The 15,236-nt window shown below is 40.0% G+C and overlaps 1 long non-coding RNA gene across 2 annotated transcripts; it reads left to right on the top strand.

Moving 5' to 3' along the window:
- Positions 1–10,797: 10,797 nt before the first annotated feature.
- On the top strand, positions 10,798–14,269 carry LOC123967777. Of its 2 annotated transcripts, none has more exons than XR_006824337.1 (3): positions 10,798–10,909; positions 13,132–13,522; positions 14,081–14,269. It is a non-coding gene; the product is annotated as an uncharacterized LOC123967777 (long non-coding RNA). The 2 variants fall into 2 exon arrangements; XR_006824338.1 differs by lacking the exon at positions 10,798–10,909 and having other exon boundaries at positions 13,124–13,238; positions 13,409–13,522.
- The last annotated feature ends 967 nt before the right edge of the window (positions 14,270–15,236 follow it).

Below are 15,236 nucleotides of genomic sequence, written 5' to 3'. Positions count from 1 at the left end.
GTGTGTGTGTGTGTGTGTGTATACAGTGTGTGTATATATATATATATATATATATATATATATATATATATATATATATATATATATATATATGTGTGTGTGTGTGCGTGTACACAGAATGCTTTTAGAAATAGATATGTTAATAGATTATCAATTAACTTTTGATGCTGTTTTGTTCCTAGACTCCCAACAAAGCTGAATTTGGTGAATTGAAATCATGTGGGACACAGAACAAATGAATGAAATGTGATGTGCAAACTTTGGCCAGGAATTGGCGTAATCCACAGCTCACCAGCTGTGTAATGGACATAGAAATCACTGGTCCCTGTTGGAGCATCCATCCACTGTGAGGACAGCCTTGTCAATATATTGAATTCCCCAGTTGAAAAAACAGTCATAACCATGGTTTGGGGATTTCGGGTCTTATTTTAGGGTTTTTTGGTACCATGTCTTGTGCTTCTACTGTTATGCCTTGTTTATACTTGATCATTTAATGTTTGGTCTAGTTCTATTTTTACCGTCCCTGCTCATCACTTGTCATCTCTTAGTGTGTAGTCCTGGTTCTGTGTTTTAGTGCTGTGTCTCAGATCTTAGATCTAGTTACTAGTTTGTTGTTTTACATGTATTCTGTGTTCTGTTTCTTTCATCCTGGTCCGTTGTCATTTGTTCTGGTTTTAGCCCACTTGTCAGTTTGTTTTGTCCATGTCCTCATCTGTTTTTGGCATTTTAGACTTTCGACTCTTGTGTCACGTTACTGTTGGTCTATGTGTGCCCTGTCTGTTCACTCCATGTGTCTGTGTCTAGTTTTGCTTCCTGTTGTGTTGTTTACTTTGATGTGACCCGACCGTTTGCCTTAGTCTTTCATGCATGTGTTCTGTTCAGTCTGTGTTGGATTATTGTAGCTTGTAGTTGCGCTGTTGCCTGTATCAAGTGTGTTTGTTCCTGCCTCACCTTGTCTTTTGGATCTTTGTTTCACCTTGCTTTCGTTTGATTTAGTTGGGACTTAGTCACTCCCTGTAAGTGTGCTCACTTTTGGTTGAATAAATCACAGAACTGAACCTGCCCACGCTCTGGTGTCCTGTGTTTGGGTCCTCAACCTGTTTATACACACAGCTAAATGTGACAATCACATGTCAAATTTTTTAAGTGCTCTTAATGATGTGGATGAGTTTTGACCATGTGTACATGGATTGTATGCGTGTTTATCTGTTTAACTGACTTGAACAGGGAAACATGCAAGCAGTGCACACAGATATGTGTGGTGGTGTGTACGCGTGAGAAAGGGGGTAAATTGAACGACAGCATGACGTCACCACGGAGTGTGAGGCCGCCTTAAGTTTCACTTCCATCCCCGGGGCACACATCCCAAACGTAAATGAGTAATCACTGTCGTGGAAACATGCTGACAAATAGGCTGATGTAGTGGGAGCGACTGTGATATTACTGAGGTCAAAACAATTATTCTGGCAGTCCCATTGTGCTCAGTCACACAGCATTGTATGCATGCGCATAAAATTGGCTACTAAAACACTCAAATGTAGAATCAGATGTCAATCCTGGTTAGTAAAGCAAGCACAAAGTTTTTAGTTGCAGCAGATACACTCTGACCAGGGCCAAGTAAACTGTAACTTTATTTTGCAATTTCATCTCTGTAAAGTTGGGTATTATGCTGTGTGTTGTAATGGAGTTGGGTTTGTTTTATATTCATGCATTGTAATCCACATATTGTGTCTCTCATGGACCCAAGCTCTTAATACTGTTTGGAGGCATCTGATGCCAAATACACCAGCGTTAGGCAAAAGCAAGATTGCTCTTACATTTGGCTGAGATCCATTCAGCAGACTACTAAATGTCACAGAAATTAGTTGGGACAGACCAAGCTACATGGATATCAAATGGAATGGAGTCATACTGCCTGAGTGCTTCAGCAGTTGGCATACATCTTTAAAACTGACTGAAGTGTGAGTTTTAAATGTGTGGCTTGAAACACAGAGGAATCATTAAATAAATAACTTTAATGGTGGAGTCACACAGATTCATTGCAACTCAGTCCCACAGTGACCTCACAGATCCTTAAGGGCTTGCCAACCCATCAGTCTGCGTTGTGTGAATCAGTGTATAATGCGATTAACATATTCAGTACACACTTGAGTTTGTCAGTAATATGCTTGGTGCAAATAAATGTTACATCTCTAGTTCAATTTGGTGTCATGGTAGTGGTACTATGAAGGGACATCAAGTCATTAAAGTGAACAATATTGAATGCCCTTGATAATATGAATGTACTTCATGTAAATGTCTTGGCAATCTGTTACAAGGCTATTTATTTGTCATTATACAGCACAGGGTTGTATAATGAAACGAAATTTGTAGTCCCTTCAAGCTACGCAGTGTATATTAAAATATGCTAACATATAAAATGAAACAAAATATATAGTTATTTATATACATTTATACATACACTTATTTACCCCGAATATTACGCAGGGTATTTTATGAATTTGCATCTGTGGAGAATGTAATCAACAGCACAAAGATGATAATTCACAATAAAAAGTCTGATATTTGGGAAACAGAGTCCATCTTGACATTGTTTGAGTCCACCTCCTCTCATCTTGCCAGAGTCTTGCGCTGACAGCTCGGTACACTGACCGTCGTTGATGGGGCAGGTCTCTGTAAAGATGTGAGCACAACAATCTCTGATTTCCGTTGCTTGGCCAGCATGAGTCCCACTTTGTCCAGACCTTTAGGAGCAGTGTTAAGTCCGAGCTGGGCCAACATAGTACCTTTCCCAGCTCTCTATTATGAGCGATTACCGCACCCGTCGTGGTGCCTGGTCTAGTTGTTTAGGCAAGATGGATTGTGATCCGCTGCTCCAAAAAGCCCGTCTTCCTTTTCCAATGACTGATTTCTGTCATAGGCAATACGCGTTTTGGCAATAAAGCCAAAAAACAGATAAAGTTTGAAGGAGGCTGCTACAACAAGTGCTGCCAGTTGCCATAGATAAAGATCCTCTCTGAGCATGAACATGAATGTGCTCAGTTGCTTTAATTGCAATCTGAACATCAGATTTGGTATTCTGTATGTGTGAAAATTAGAGGGTGATTGCGGTGATAGATTAGGTAAGGTCATTGGGGTATTTTGGTATTCATCCTCTTGGAGTCAATAAAGTCCTCTGGAAAATCAGAATTTAAGATACCTTGTTATGGACTGAGGTGTTGGTCATGGGCACATTTTGATCTTACAATGGTGTCAGAGAAAAGATCATTGGAGCCGGAAAATCATTAAGAATATTTCTCTGAAGACCATGAATACCATATTGCATGTAAATTTGGCATCTAGTTATTGAGAATTTTTGCTCTGGACTGCTCTGAAGTCCAACATTTGTACCAACCTGACTGACCAGCCAACATAAAACAAGGCTCTACAATAAGAGTCCGGAGCCATGCTAGCGGCTCTGTGAGGCTGTGCTTTGAACTAAATGCATGTTGCATGCAGCATGTTAACATGCTCACCATGACAACAATAACATGCTGATGTTTAGCAGGTATAATGTTTATACCATGTTCACTATCTTAGTTTAGCATGTTAGCATGTTAACATTTCCTAATTAGCAAACACAAAGTGCAGCTGAAGTTGATGGGGATGACGTGAGTTCTGCAAGTACTTGGTCATAACCAAGTGTTGAACAAATAGAAATTGTGACCTGATGATGGTGATAGAGAAACAGTCACTAAAGTGATAACAATTCATCATCTGTGAACCATGAATATCTGTACATATTGTGTGCCAAACCATCCAGCAGATGATATTTCACAGGATACCCAAAAACATTGACCTGCTGGTGGCACTAGAAGAAAGATCACCAAAGTTCATTAGGATTCATTACCTGGGAACCATGAATATCTGTTCAAATGTCTATGGCAATCTATCCAGTAGCTGAGATATTTCCGTCTGGACCTCCAATGCAATAACTGTCTTATTCATTGATCCTTTTAACTCCCATCTAATGTCCTTAAAATGCCCACCAGACAAATTATAAAACTGCAAAGGTTATTGTTGATACATATTGCTTATATTCTGGCTTTTCTATTGTTAATGCTACCTTGGCAGTAGGGGAATTACGTTAACTAGTGAGAGTTTAAATCCACCCTTGTTTGGCATCACATGAGAGTCTTTGGGGTAACCTCCCACAGACACACACCCTCACACACAAAAACACACATCAGCAGTCGTCATCAGCATTGGGTAACAGTGTCACCTTGTGAGTCAGTGTGACCTAGAACACCCACACAGCAGATTCAGGGGAGCCTTGGGAGTCTGTATCTGAGTGTGTCTGTGTGAGTGAATATCATATGTCTGTGGGGGGATTTAAGCTTGCCCAAACAGTTGAGCAATCTGATCTTCAGGGGGGAAAAGTGGTGATAGAGAGAAACCTCTTTCACTCTGTTGCTCTCTGTCTCTCAATTCTTCTACTAACCACCTAATTGTATTTCCTCTTTCCTTATCTCTTTTTCTCAAACTAACCTGCCCATTTGAATTAAATATGTGTGCAGGGTTTGTGTTTGTGTACAGATGTGCACAAGTGTACAAACAACAACAGGAGAGTCTGCATGACTATTGGGTGCTTCTGGTTTGTTTTGTTTAGTTGCTGATTTTCATTTATATATAACATAACTTTTTTTGTGCAATCATCTTATTGGATGCTGGAGCCTTCCTGCTGCTATGTTTTATACTAATTGAGAGACACCATACAAGTGTCACTGCTCTCCTGTGGGTTCAGGAGGCAGACACCGTCTCCACATTTAAGAGTAGGCTTAAGACTTTCCTCTTTGATAAAGCTTATAGTTAGGGCTGGCTCAGGTGAGTCCTGAACCATCCCTTATTTATGCTGCTATAGGCCTAGACTGCCAGGGGACTTCCCATGATGCAACAAGCACCTTTCTGTTCTTTCTCTCCCTCTGTATGCAACCTCATCCCATTCATGCACGTTATTAACTTAAGCTATTAACTTCTTCCCTTTCGCATAGTCTTGTGCTTTCTCGTCCCTCTCCTCTCTCCTCCAATCATTTCCTGCAGGTGGAGCTGTGGAGTCTGGATCTGTGGTTGCGAGTCACCTGCTGCCCCCGTGTGCCTGCTTGACGCCCTCTACTACAATTATTGTTTCTAGTCCTATTGTTCTTATTGTTATTATAATCATTAACATTACGATTATTATCATTAACACTACTATAAATATCTGTACCATTATTCATTCAGTCTATAGCAACATTACCTTTACTCTGTGTGCATATTGTGTAGGCTGCCTCCCTCCCCTCTCTCCCTTCCGTGTTTTTTTTAAAAAGTGTGTCAATGATAGCTGTTTAGCCATAGCTTAGGTAGGTTGCCGCTGCTACCTAAGGTGCACTGCCCCCACTTTCGGAGCTAACGCTGTGTTGCATGATAGCGTCACTGGACTGACACATGATATGCCGACATTTTTCTTTTGTAGCTATTTTTTGTAGCTACTGTACATATTTAAAAATGTCCATCCTGTTTTTATGTTGTGTTTATCCTCGGCCCAGAATAAATGTCCATCTTAAGGTATAACACTGCGACTCTGTGGACAGTTGCACTGAAAACACTTACTGCGGGCTACATTACTGTAGTAATCCCTGTTTAATATGTAGGCTACCTATAAAACTGATCAATGAACAGTAATCTTTCATGTTGTAGTCGATTTTATTAATGTAAAATAGGTGTCTAAAACTTTAACCTATAGACACATTTTCCAAAGCAAAAAATAATTAATAGGCTAACCTGCTGGGTGTGACTGTGACTTTACAATCACAGGTTCACGAGTAAACTGTGTCTTATATTTGATCTATAGCCTACCTATTTTCATAATCAGGTAGCCAATTGCAACCGATTGCACTTTATCATTCATTAAGGAAATTCCAGTCTGGTAAATGATGAATGAGCAACGCTGTGTAGTAGCCTAATAATGTTAACGCATTGATCCTTCCTCCACTCCTGCTTTTTAGAGCCTATCAGGGTCCGCGTTGGTACGCATTCATATTTCTAGCTCCACCCGATTAAAATGGAGGCTCTGCCTTTATTTACCCGTTGCCATGGCGAATCGTAGTATCGGAGCTCCGTTGATGATGCCTTTTTTTCATCCCCAGGCACGCGCTTCAATCAAGCTCAACATACTCAGAGTTGATTAAACTTATTCTGATCAGCTGTTGTGGAACCGAAAATTCAGATTTTCCCACCTCAGGCTCAATCAACCCAGAGCTCAGGGATAAGCTCCGAGTTTGTTAAGCCTGCTTTCTGAAACAGGGCTCTTTTTATGAAAAACTCTCTTGTTGTGATTTGGTACTATATAAATACAATTGAATTGAATAGATGTTGACGTTCTGCCTGATGTAATTAAAGATACTAAGCTGACCATTGTGAATTGTCATTGTTTATCTAATGAGAAGAGGCAGCATACAAGATGTGTATACTGTGAGCTACTGTATATGTTTACATTCATAGCACTACAGTCCGCACTGCAAGCAAAGCTTTACAGTATACACTTAACGTTGATTTTACATAGACAGGAGTTGTTTATGAAACTTTTAGTGCCATTAGTGACATTAAGTTGTGAGTCAAAAGTTTGAGTTTGTGACTGTGTTCCTGCTGTCTGTTCATCATCTTTAATTAGAAAGTTCAAGGAATTTGTCTGCCACATATCATATCATTACACTGTCACTGTTACAATACTATTGTCAGTACTTTGGTATCCAATTACGCTGCATGCTTCATTCATTAAACAATGACAACCATCTAACTCATCAGTCGTCTTCTTAACCATGTGCATACTTTCATTAAGAGGTATCAGTTGCATTTGAAGAGACTAATCATGCAAGTGAGTCCACAGTCCTCCATTTCATACACAAAACTCTTTGCATGGGGAATCTGAATATTATTCATGAAGCAAGACCCTTGTGTTATGAAAGAGGAAGAGTTTACCAAAATAGTGTTGTCTTGGGGTTCTCTGCAATACTTTCAGGAAACCACAAGCCAACAATGTTTGGTAAACCTCACCCAGTAAGGAAATATAGGAATCACACAAATGGGAGAATGTGAGTAAAGGGAGTGACTGGTGAGATACCTTAGTCCACGTTTGCAGCCCAGAACCGCCAATACATTTCAATATATATTTCTGTTTTCAATGCAGTCCTTGGATTTATTGTTGTTTCTCACATATGTTTCATTCACTGTACTGCTGTACTTCTTTTTATCTCTGTTTTATTGTACTTGTGGTTTAGAACACTCCTCTTTCATGAAAAACTTCCATCCATCCATCGTCAACCGCTTATCCTGCATACAGGGTTGCGGGGGGGCTGGAGCCAATCCCAGCTGACATCGGGCGATAGGCGGGGTACACCCTGGACAGGTCTCCAGTCCATCGCAGGAGAAACTTAACCATTCAATTATTTTCCACACATTCATAGAAACATTTACATAAACAGCTACAACAGTTATCGTTGTTGTGTTGCAAGAGAAAAAACAAATTCTATCTGATCTTTTTGGCTTTAATGCTGTTGTGTCATATCATTACATCATCATATAGCTGGGAGCAAATGTTACTGGCTTGGACTCACATCATTACCATATCACTCCATCAGTGCCATCAGCAACTCTTATTAGATGACACATCCGTGAACAGAGAAGAAATTTGGCTGATAGGTTTATTTTTCTGGGCACCAGCGCTGGTCTGGTTACGCTGCATGGAGAACTGGGGTGTGCAGTGTTTAGACCCTACATTAGGTGCCTAAATGTACTTTTTAAAGAAAAGAAAAATAGTGTGTCCTTGTACGCCAGGCTGGGTGGCATCAAGGAACTTAAAGATCCTGAAAATGTATTTTCTCAGTTGGATCCAACATGAGTACACCATTTCTCTGTTCTTTTTTCACTGGTTTGAATGGACAGCAACATTTGAATCTGAATCAAGTCAAAACACACCCACACAGTCTTGACAGATCAGATTAACTGGGTTTAGAGTATTAAATCTTAATAAATACTTTTAAATATTTATTCATGAATATTTAATTATATAGAGAATAATGATACTGCAAAAACTTTTTGAATCTATGGCGACCTTTAGAACAGAAACAGAGGGTAGGGGCAGATAATTTATCCTGTATGTACAAAAAGCTGTCTCCAACCATAATGTCATTTAAATGGTCAGCACCTGTTAAGCAGATAATCATGTCTTCTGATAAAGGGGGAATAATGAGGCAGAGAATAGCTGCTTTTATATATGTTGACCTCAGCAGAATGTCAAGAAGCTAACAATTCCTGGGTAATGGCTGTCCCCATGCTGAACATGCTTCCCCTTGCTGGCGTTAGTAAAAACATAGTTAAAGGTGCCAGCAGAGTTTTACTGTAAACATACAAAGATGTTTGTATTCAGCATTATGCAACAAGATGCTGTGGCCATCACTCAAATTATGTTGTTATAAGAGAAATAAAAAATAATAAGAAATATTATAGTATGTTTTTTTCCACGCACCTCAACACACACCCAGTCCTGTCAACCTGTGATATGGCTGTGATTTACCCGCTTCTGGGAGTTCACCTCCATTATGTCCTTTTTATGATGAGTCACACTAACCACCACAGCGTTTCCTCATGAAGCATTTGCTAAGCTGATTTCTCTTAAAAGTTTGAAACCTCCATGTTTACCGTCTTGCAGCCTTCATCACTGCCTTTGCTGACAAACTAGTGTGTTTCTTGACAATTTACTGCCACATGTAAATCGGTGGAATGGTGAGAAACCATTGGCTGGAACATGTATCATGTCACCCCCCTGCATGCACACGTGCATGTCCACCTCGTGCACAAGCGCTAACAAAACAGGGACCCACTCATAAAACATGGCTCCAAAGCGTTAATAGAGGTTAAAACCTCCATAGGGAACCTCACAATTTAATGACACAAATGGATTACAAGCTTCTGTCTGTAGCTGCTGCTACAGCTCTGTAATTTTAAAAAGTAAAGTTGGTTAACTCCTGAACAACATTTAATGCAGTCCATGTGCAGTACATTGCTTTATATGAGTTAAACCAGCTTGACAGTTTTTCATAGCATCTCTACAGAGTTCACGATGTGGTGCAAGATGTGATAAAGGAGTTGGACTTCAACTTTAGATGATCCCAGCACCTGGCACATGCATGTATCATTTATTGTATCATATATTTGATTATGTGGTGTACTTTAGAACTTGTTCACTTTATTTTCGAAACAAAGTTCTGACTTAAACCGGGGCCGTGAAAAATCAAAGCATCAGAAACATGTGGTGAGCTGCAGCAAATGGAGGGCCGCAGTGGACGGACGAGGGATCCTATAAAAGGAAATCAGATTTCATTAGTTAGTAAAAAGCCTCAACATCCTGTCTGTCTGGTAAGCATGACAAAATTCAGTGACGTTTGGTAATCCTTAGCAGAAATGTAGGTTAGGGTCCATGACAATGCCCCATAGTAATGTTTTTTTCAAAGGACAGACATTTTCAAAATAATTCAGAGGTTCCATCTGAACAACTTTAGAAAAAAAAAACTTTTTGCTAGCTATTGTGCAGTGTCTCATTATGTTTGAGAGGTTACTGTTAATGTAATGTTATAGTATACTGTATATAGCGACCACTTTTCACATGGTTTCTAACCTCTTCTGTACAATGCTTCATCTTTTCATCTTTTCTGTCCAAAGTGTAAAATAACTTCATCTTAATGTTACTCATTTTAATTTTATATATAATATCTTCAAAGACAATGCTGTGACGATCAATTCAAGTGCCCACATAGATTGTGCATACTGTGAGAAATGGTTAAGAGGTGCGGAATAGCAATGGGAGACTATAATGATATAATATAAGCATGTGTAAAGACAATGAGAAATCCCTCCATAAGAGCTTAAGAATGCAGCACAGTGCTAAAGATCATGTGGTAAACTCAAGAAAATAACCTGAGCTTTTATTTTGAATGACACATGCCAAGTTCAGACACGCATCAGAATAAGAGAGCATTTTAGAAAAAAGAATGTTATATCCAAAATAAATATGAAATAACTTTAATAAGTCCTGTTTCAGCAAATAAATTTCCATCTCATTCTGAACTGAATGTTAATTCCCCACAACCTTTGAATGGTTGAAGAGTGTCTTTCATGCTGTAGCAAACTGTAAACCTCTCTGCTTCTCTGAAAAAAGAGATTTGTCTGGCAGTATGGCTCTCTTGGGTTCAGCTTGGGGTGCTGTCAATGGCTTTCATCACTCTAAAATATAAAACCCATTGTTCTGTCTACCTCACAAAATGTTGACAACATCATCATTGATCATTCTCATAATTCATCATTTTAGCACATGACTAAATGTTGGCTTTGTACTGTTTGTTAAAAACATAAGGAGTGGGTACACTGAAAAATATTACATATAAATCAGTAAGAAAATAATTTAATATTTCACAATAAAAATGTTGTTTCTGTCCAGTCAAGGCGAACCAGTTTTCTAGCATTTGTCCAGGTATCCAAAAAAACAGGCAGCAGGTCATGGAGGCTGATGACGAAATGAGCCACAGGTGTGTATAAGATAGGGAAGCACTCCAGAGCTGAGTTCAGTGCTGACAAAAAGTAGCAAAACGTTTGTTTTCAACGGAAACGGTGGTACTCTGAACACCCGTGTACGCAAGCGCACTGAATTTTCCTGCCTTCTTAACACCGTTGTGTTTAAAAACCTTTCGCACCTGAGACACGCCCACCAAACGGGAGAAAACATACCTCGAAACCCTTTGCAGAACGTTGCGCAACGCAAGGAAACATGTCGCTCAATCCGAAAATGTTGCAAACCAATGCAAAACGTTTTGAGATTCAACTCGCCCCAGGTGAACAGGTGAGGAATGGATTGGTCTGAAAAACACAACACACGAACACACACACTAGAGAAACACAAGACTTTTAGTGTAGTTCTTTTTTAACAAATTCATGTGTCCCAATTTCATTCTTTAAGTAGTACAAATTCACTATACACCAGCAGTCTTAGCAAGCTATTTTTGCAGTTAATTATACAAAAAATTAGCATAATACGTCATTTTAATGATAAAAGACATGCATATCAGATGGATATCAATCTGACTGTGAAAAACTCCTGGCAGCAAAAAACTTGCAAATTTTTTTTAATTTTACAAGATTCAGCTGTCAACATTTAGTTAATTAATTTTAATTTTTTTTCATTGTGCATTGCCTACTAGGACCATTGTGTCCATCAACAGCAAACTCAAAAATCAGACAGTATTACATATACAACTTTTTCAGTATTGTATATTCATCTTTAGTCTAGTATACTGTTTTTACCGTTAGTATTCAAACATTCAACACACTAAGCCTTTTTTATATCATTATTTTTATTAAGACTTGTATTAGTTTGCACTATGGGCTTCAGTTTGTATACTGACGTCTCTGAGTATATCTAATTTAGTCACTTTTCCAGTTTGAAGTCAAAACCAAGTTTGTCGTAACCTACATCAGGGTCTGGGCCAGAATTTTTCAAGTGTCTTCAAGCAGGAAATTGGTCCAAATTGGCCAAAAATTCTTAGATAAAAATGTTGTTGTTCTACTTTTGGGACTATGAGTAAGAGCATTTAGTCAACTTTCATAGTGTAGGAAATCTTTCCTTTCTGTGTTGTTTAGGAGAGCTCAACAGGAGCTGTCAGGATATGGCGATCTGTTAGAGATGTGCACGCACGCTCACCGGGAGGAGTAATATTTATTGTTGACAGTGAGCTCATTAAAAGATACTGTTACTGTTTTGTGATAGGCCTTGTGCAGATGCAAATGCTCCATCAACATGGAGAACATGTGTTTTCTCCCCACAGAAACCAAGCTCCTCGCAACTGCTTTTTGGCAACAGTGTAAATACAACTTACATCAATCTTTGTAAAAGCGATGATTTAGGTCTGTAACAACTGACAATGTCGGCAATAATAAATAAAATTCCATCGCTCCTGCAGCATCTCAGATAATGTGCAGATTCATTCAAGTGTATATATTTTTATTTATGTAAAATTACAGATGGTGACACATTGGGTATGTGGTCATAAGACATGAAAATTGAAAGAACACATTTTATAGTTTCAGAGATCACTCTCTCTTCTCATCTTGAGTTATTAGAGCTGGACTGAATTTACTATTCACGACATCTTTGTTTGGCAACCTCCTCTGCAAGTAAAATAGTCTCTTCTTAATTGTGTTGTCTTTTTTAAGTATTTTTCAAAACTATCATCACATTGCTGCAGAGCTCTATAACAAGCATTTACCAACTATGTGATTGGATGAGAGCTGATGAGAATGATATCACACATTTCTTTCACTATGACATCATATCTAAAACTGACAGTCACTAAGTAAATGAATAGAAGTGCAATGTGCTTTTTGTCTTTTAGTTGTAAAACAAACTGCAGGTGTAAGATGTCTATGAAGATTCTCAGTCATCCAGGTCATAGTTATCCAACGAAGGTTAAAGTCAAGGGCAACTGGACTTGGTTGAAGATACTGGAAGACGTTTCGTCCCTCATCCAAAGGAGTTTCAAGTTTCATCACTTCCCAGGAAACTCAACAAACGTAACCTATTGGCCTCAGGTGAAGATACCAACAATGGTCGTTCAGTCTTGGCCACCGGTAGTCTTAACGACTGTAACGACTGTCGTTACAGCAACCAGGAACACTAACGAACCAGCAGTATCGATGACCCTGGCAAACAACCCCACTGAGGTTAAATAGCTGAGTTTCCCTGCCAGTCAGTCAGAACTGAAGAAGTCCTTTGGATGAGGGACGAAACGTCTTCCAGTATCTTCAACCAAGTCCAGTTGCCCTTGACTTTAACCTTCGTTGGATGCAGGTGTAAGATGTTTAAAACTGTCCATCCAGCCATCGTCAACCGTTTATCCTGCGTACAGGGTCGCGGGAGGCTGGAGCCAATCCCAGTTTACATCGGGCAAAAGGCGGGTTACACCCTGGACAGGTCGCCAGTCCATCGCAGGGCCACACATAGACAAACAACCACTCTCAGGAAAATTTTAGAGACACCAGTTAACCTAGTCTGCATGTCTTTTGAAGGTGGGAGGAAGTAGGAGAACCCACGCAGACATATTTCAGAATATGCAAACTCCACACAGAAAGGCCAGGGCAACTGGAGTTTGAACCCACGACCTTCTTGCTGTGAGGTGACAGTGCTAACCACTCATACATACAACCAATCATACATAGTCATTCATAAGCTCTCGTGTCAGGGATGTCAACATGTGCATTCCTGCACTTCCAAACACAAACAAAACCACAAAGTTTCCAAAAGTTCATATTACCAGTTGACTTTCAGACTGTGCTAATTTCACAGGCAAAAGAAGAGAGGCTGAATCACAGTGACAGATGCATGGGGTCGTTCCCACATGAGGCCCGGATCATTTACTCTGATGGGGAAGAGAGAGGGGGTTCGTTCATCCCCCCAGAGGTAATGAAATATATATACTTAGCAGAGCACAGACAAACAGCATAGAATGACAACCAAAACACAAAGAACAGGACAGCTGCCATTACTAAATAATGACATTCGCATCAGCCTCACCTGCACTTTTTTTTGTGCTAATTAGCAAATGACGGCTGACATGTTGCTAAATGTAGTTATTATAACTGAGGTTCAGGAACAAGATCACGCCTCTCTCACTAATCAAACCACACCTGTGCTTCACTCATTTCATCCACCCGTCTCCAATCCAAACACCAGCACATACGTATGTATGCCTGTCTAACCCCTTCCTCTGCCATTTCTCAGTTCTCACATCCCTCCCCCCCAAACCCTCTTTCTCTCCTCTTTCAATGAGCAGCACTGTGGACTCATAGCAAGAAGGTCCTCGGTTCAGACCTAGGTCAGCCCAGGCTATTCTGTGTGGAGTTTGCACGTTCTTCCCGTGTTTGTGTGGGTTTCTCCAGGGCACTCCGGTTTCTTCCCACCATCAAAATGATTAAAATTCATAATTCCGCCAAAGTAATTGCTCTTTTTCTACCACAGGAACCACAAGGGCAAGCAAGACGCTAATAGAGACGTGCCCCCACCCTAAGTCTTGACCCCTGGGTTCCTAGTAGCTCCGGCCAACACGACCCAGATCAACCCCCTTCATCCCTACCTTCTCAACCCCTTCATCCCTACCTCCTTGACCCCTTCAGCCCTTTCCCCTCGACCCCTTCATCCCTTTCCCTCGACCCCTTCATCCCTTTCCCTCTCGACCCCTTCATCCCTTTCCCTCTCGACCCCTTCATCCCTTTCCCCTCGACCCCTTCATCCCTTCCCTCTCGACCCCTCCATCCTTTCATCCCCACACCTTCTCTCTAACCAAATAAACTATATATTATACCTTAACTGGCATGGTCTTAGTTAGTGAACATGCTAAACTAAGATAATGACAAACATCACCTGCCAAACATCACCATGCTTTCTTGCTCCTGCGGCATGAACCTCACATGCAGCCACTGAAATAACACAGATGTTCTTCTTGTAATTTATATTTGCATATATGCACTGTATCTGAATTATCTACAAAGGTCAGTCAGGAGCCTCAGGGTCAACCCTTCAACATATGGGTGTTTTTTTTAAACATTCCTTCATACAGTGTCTCATATAGGAGGTCATATATCAACTCACTTAACCACTTATAGATGTCAGAATTGTTTTCATTTATGTATTTTATATATATTTCATGTTCATACTATACTATCTTACACACTGCCTACTGTAACTTCTCACCTACTAAACATGGTACCTACTAAACATAAATAAGTCAGCACAGAAATCACAAATTACAGTCATGTGCTTGTGGTCACTGCAACATTGTTGTGTGCACCTCTCCAAGTGTTTTGTGGTTGAGCATAGATGGATAAATGTGGCATTTCCAGCATTTTTGTAGGAATTCAACAGCTGCGATGCAAGACCTTTAGAGCATCCATCACCTTTTAAAAGTTGTGGCACCTCTTTCCTTTTCTCCAGGCTTGGCCACAGCAGCTTAAATGCCAAGGTTTTCCAGGAACATGCATCGCTTGTGAGATCTTCTGGCTCTCCAAGTTAAAAATTTGACTTTTATACATTTATAGCAGCAGGGTCGAGGCAGTTGAGCTAACAATATCAAAGTTCCCTCCCGGTACTAATTTCTCAAACAAATCATTTAAGGGAT

The sequence above is a fragment of the Micropterus dolomieu genome, linkage group LG03 (assembly GCF_021292245.1).
Source record: "Micropterus dolomieu isolate WLL.071019.BEF.003 ecotype Adirondacks linkage group LG03, ASM2129224v1, whole genome shotgun sequence".
In the NCBI taxonomy this organism is placed as follows: Eukaryota; Metazoa; Chordata; class Actinopteri; order Centrarchiformes; family Centrarchidae; genus Micropterus; species Micropterus dolomieu.
Note: the sequence above shows the minus strand (reverse complement) of the source record. Positions and strands in the feature narration are given on the sequence as shown.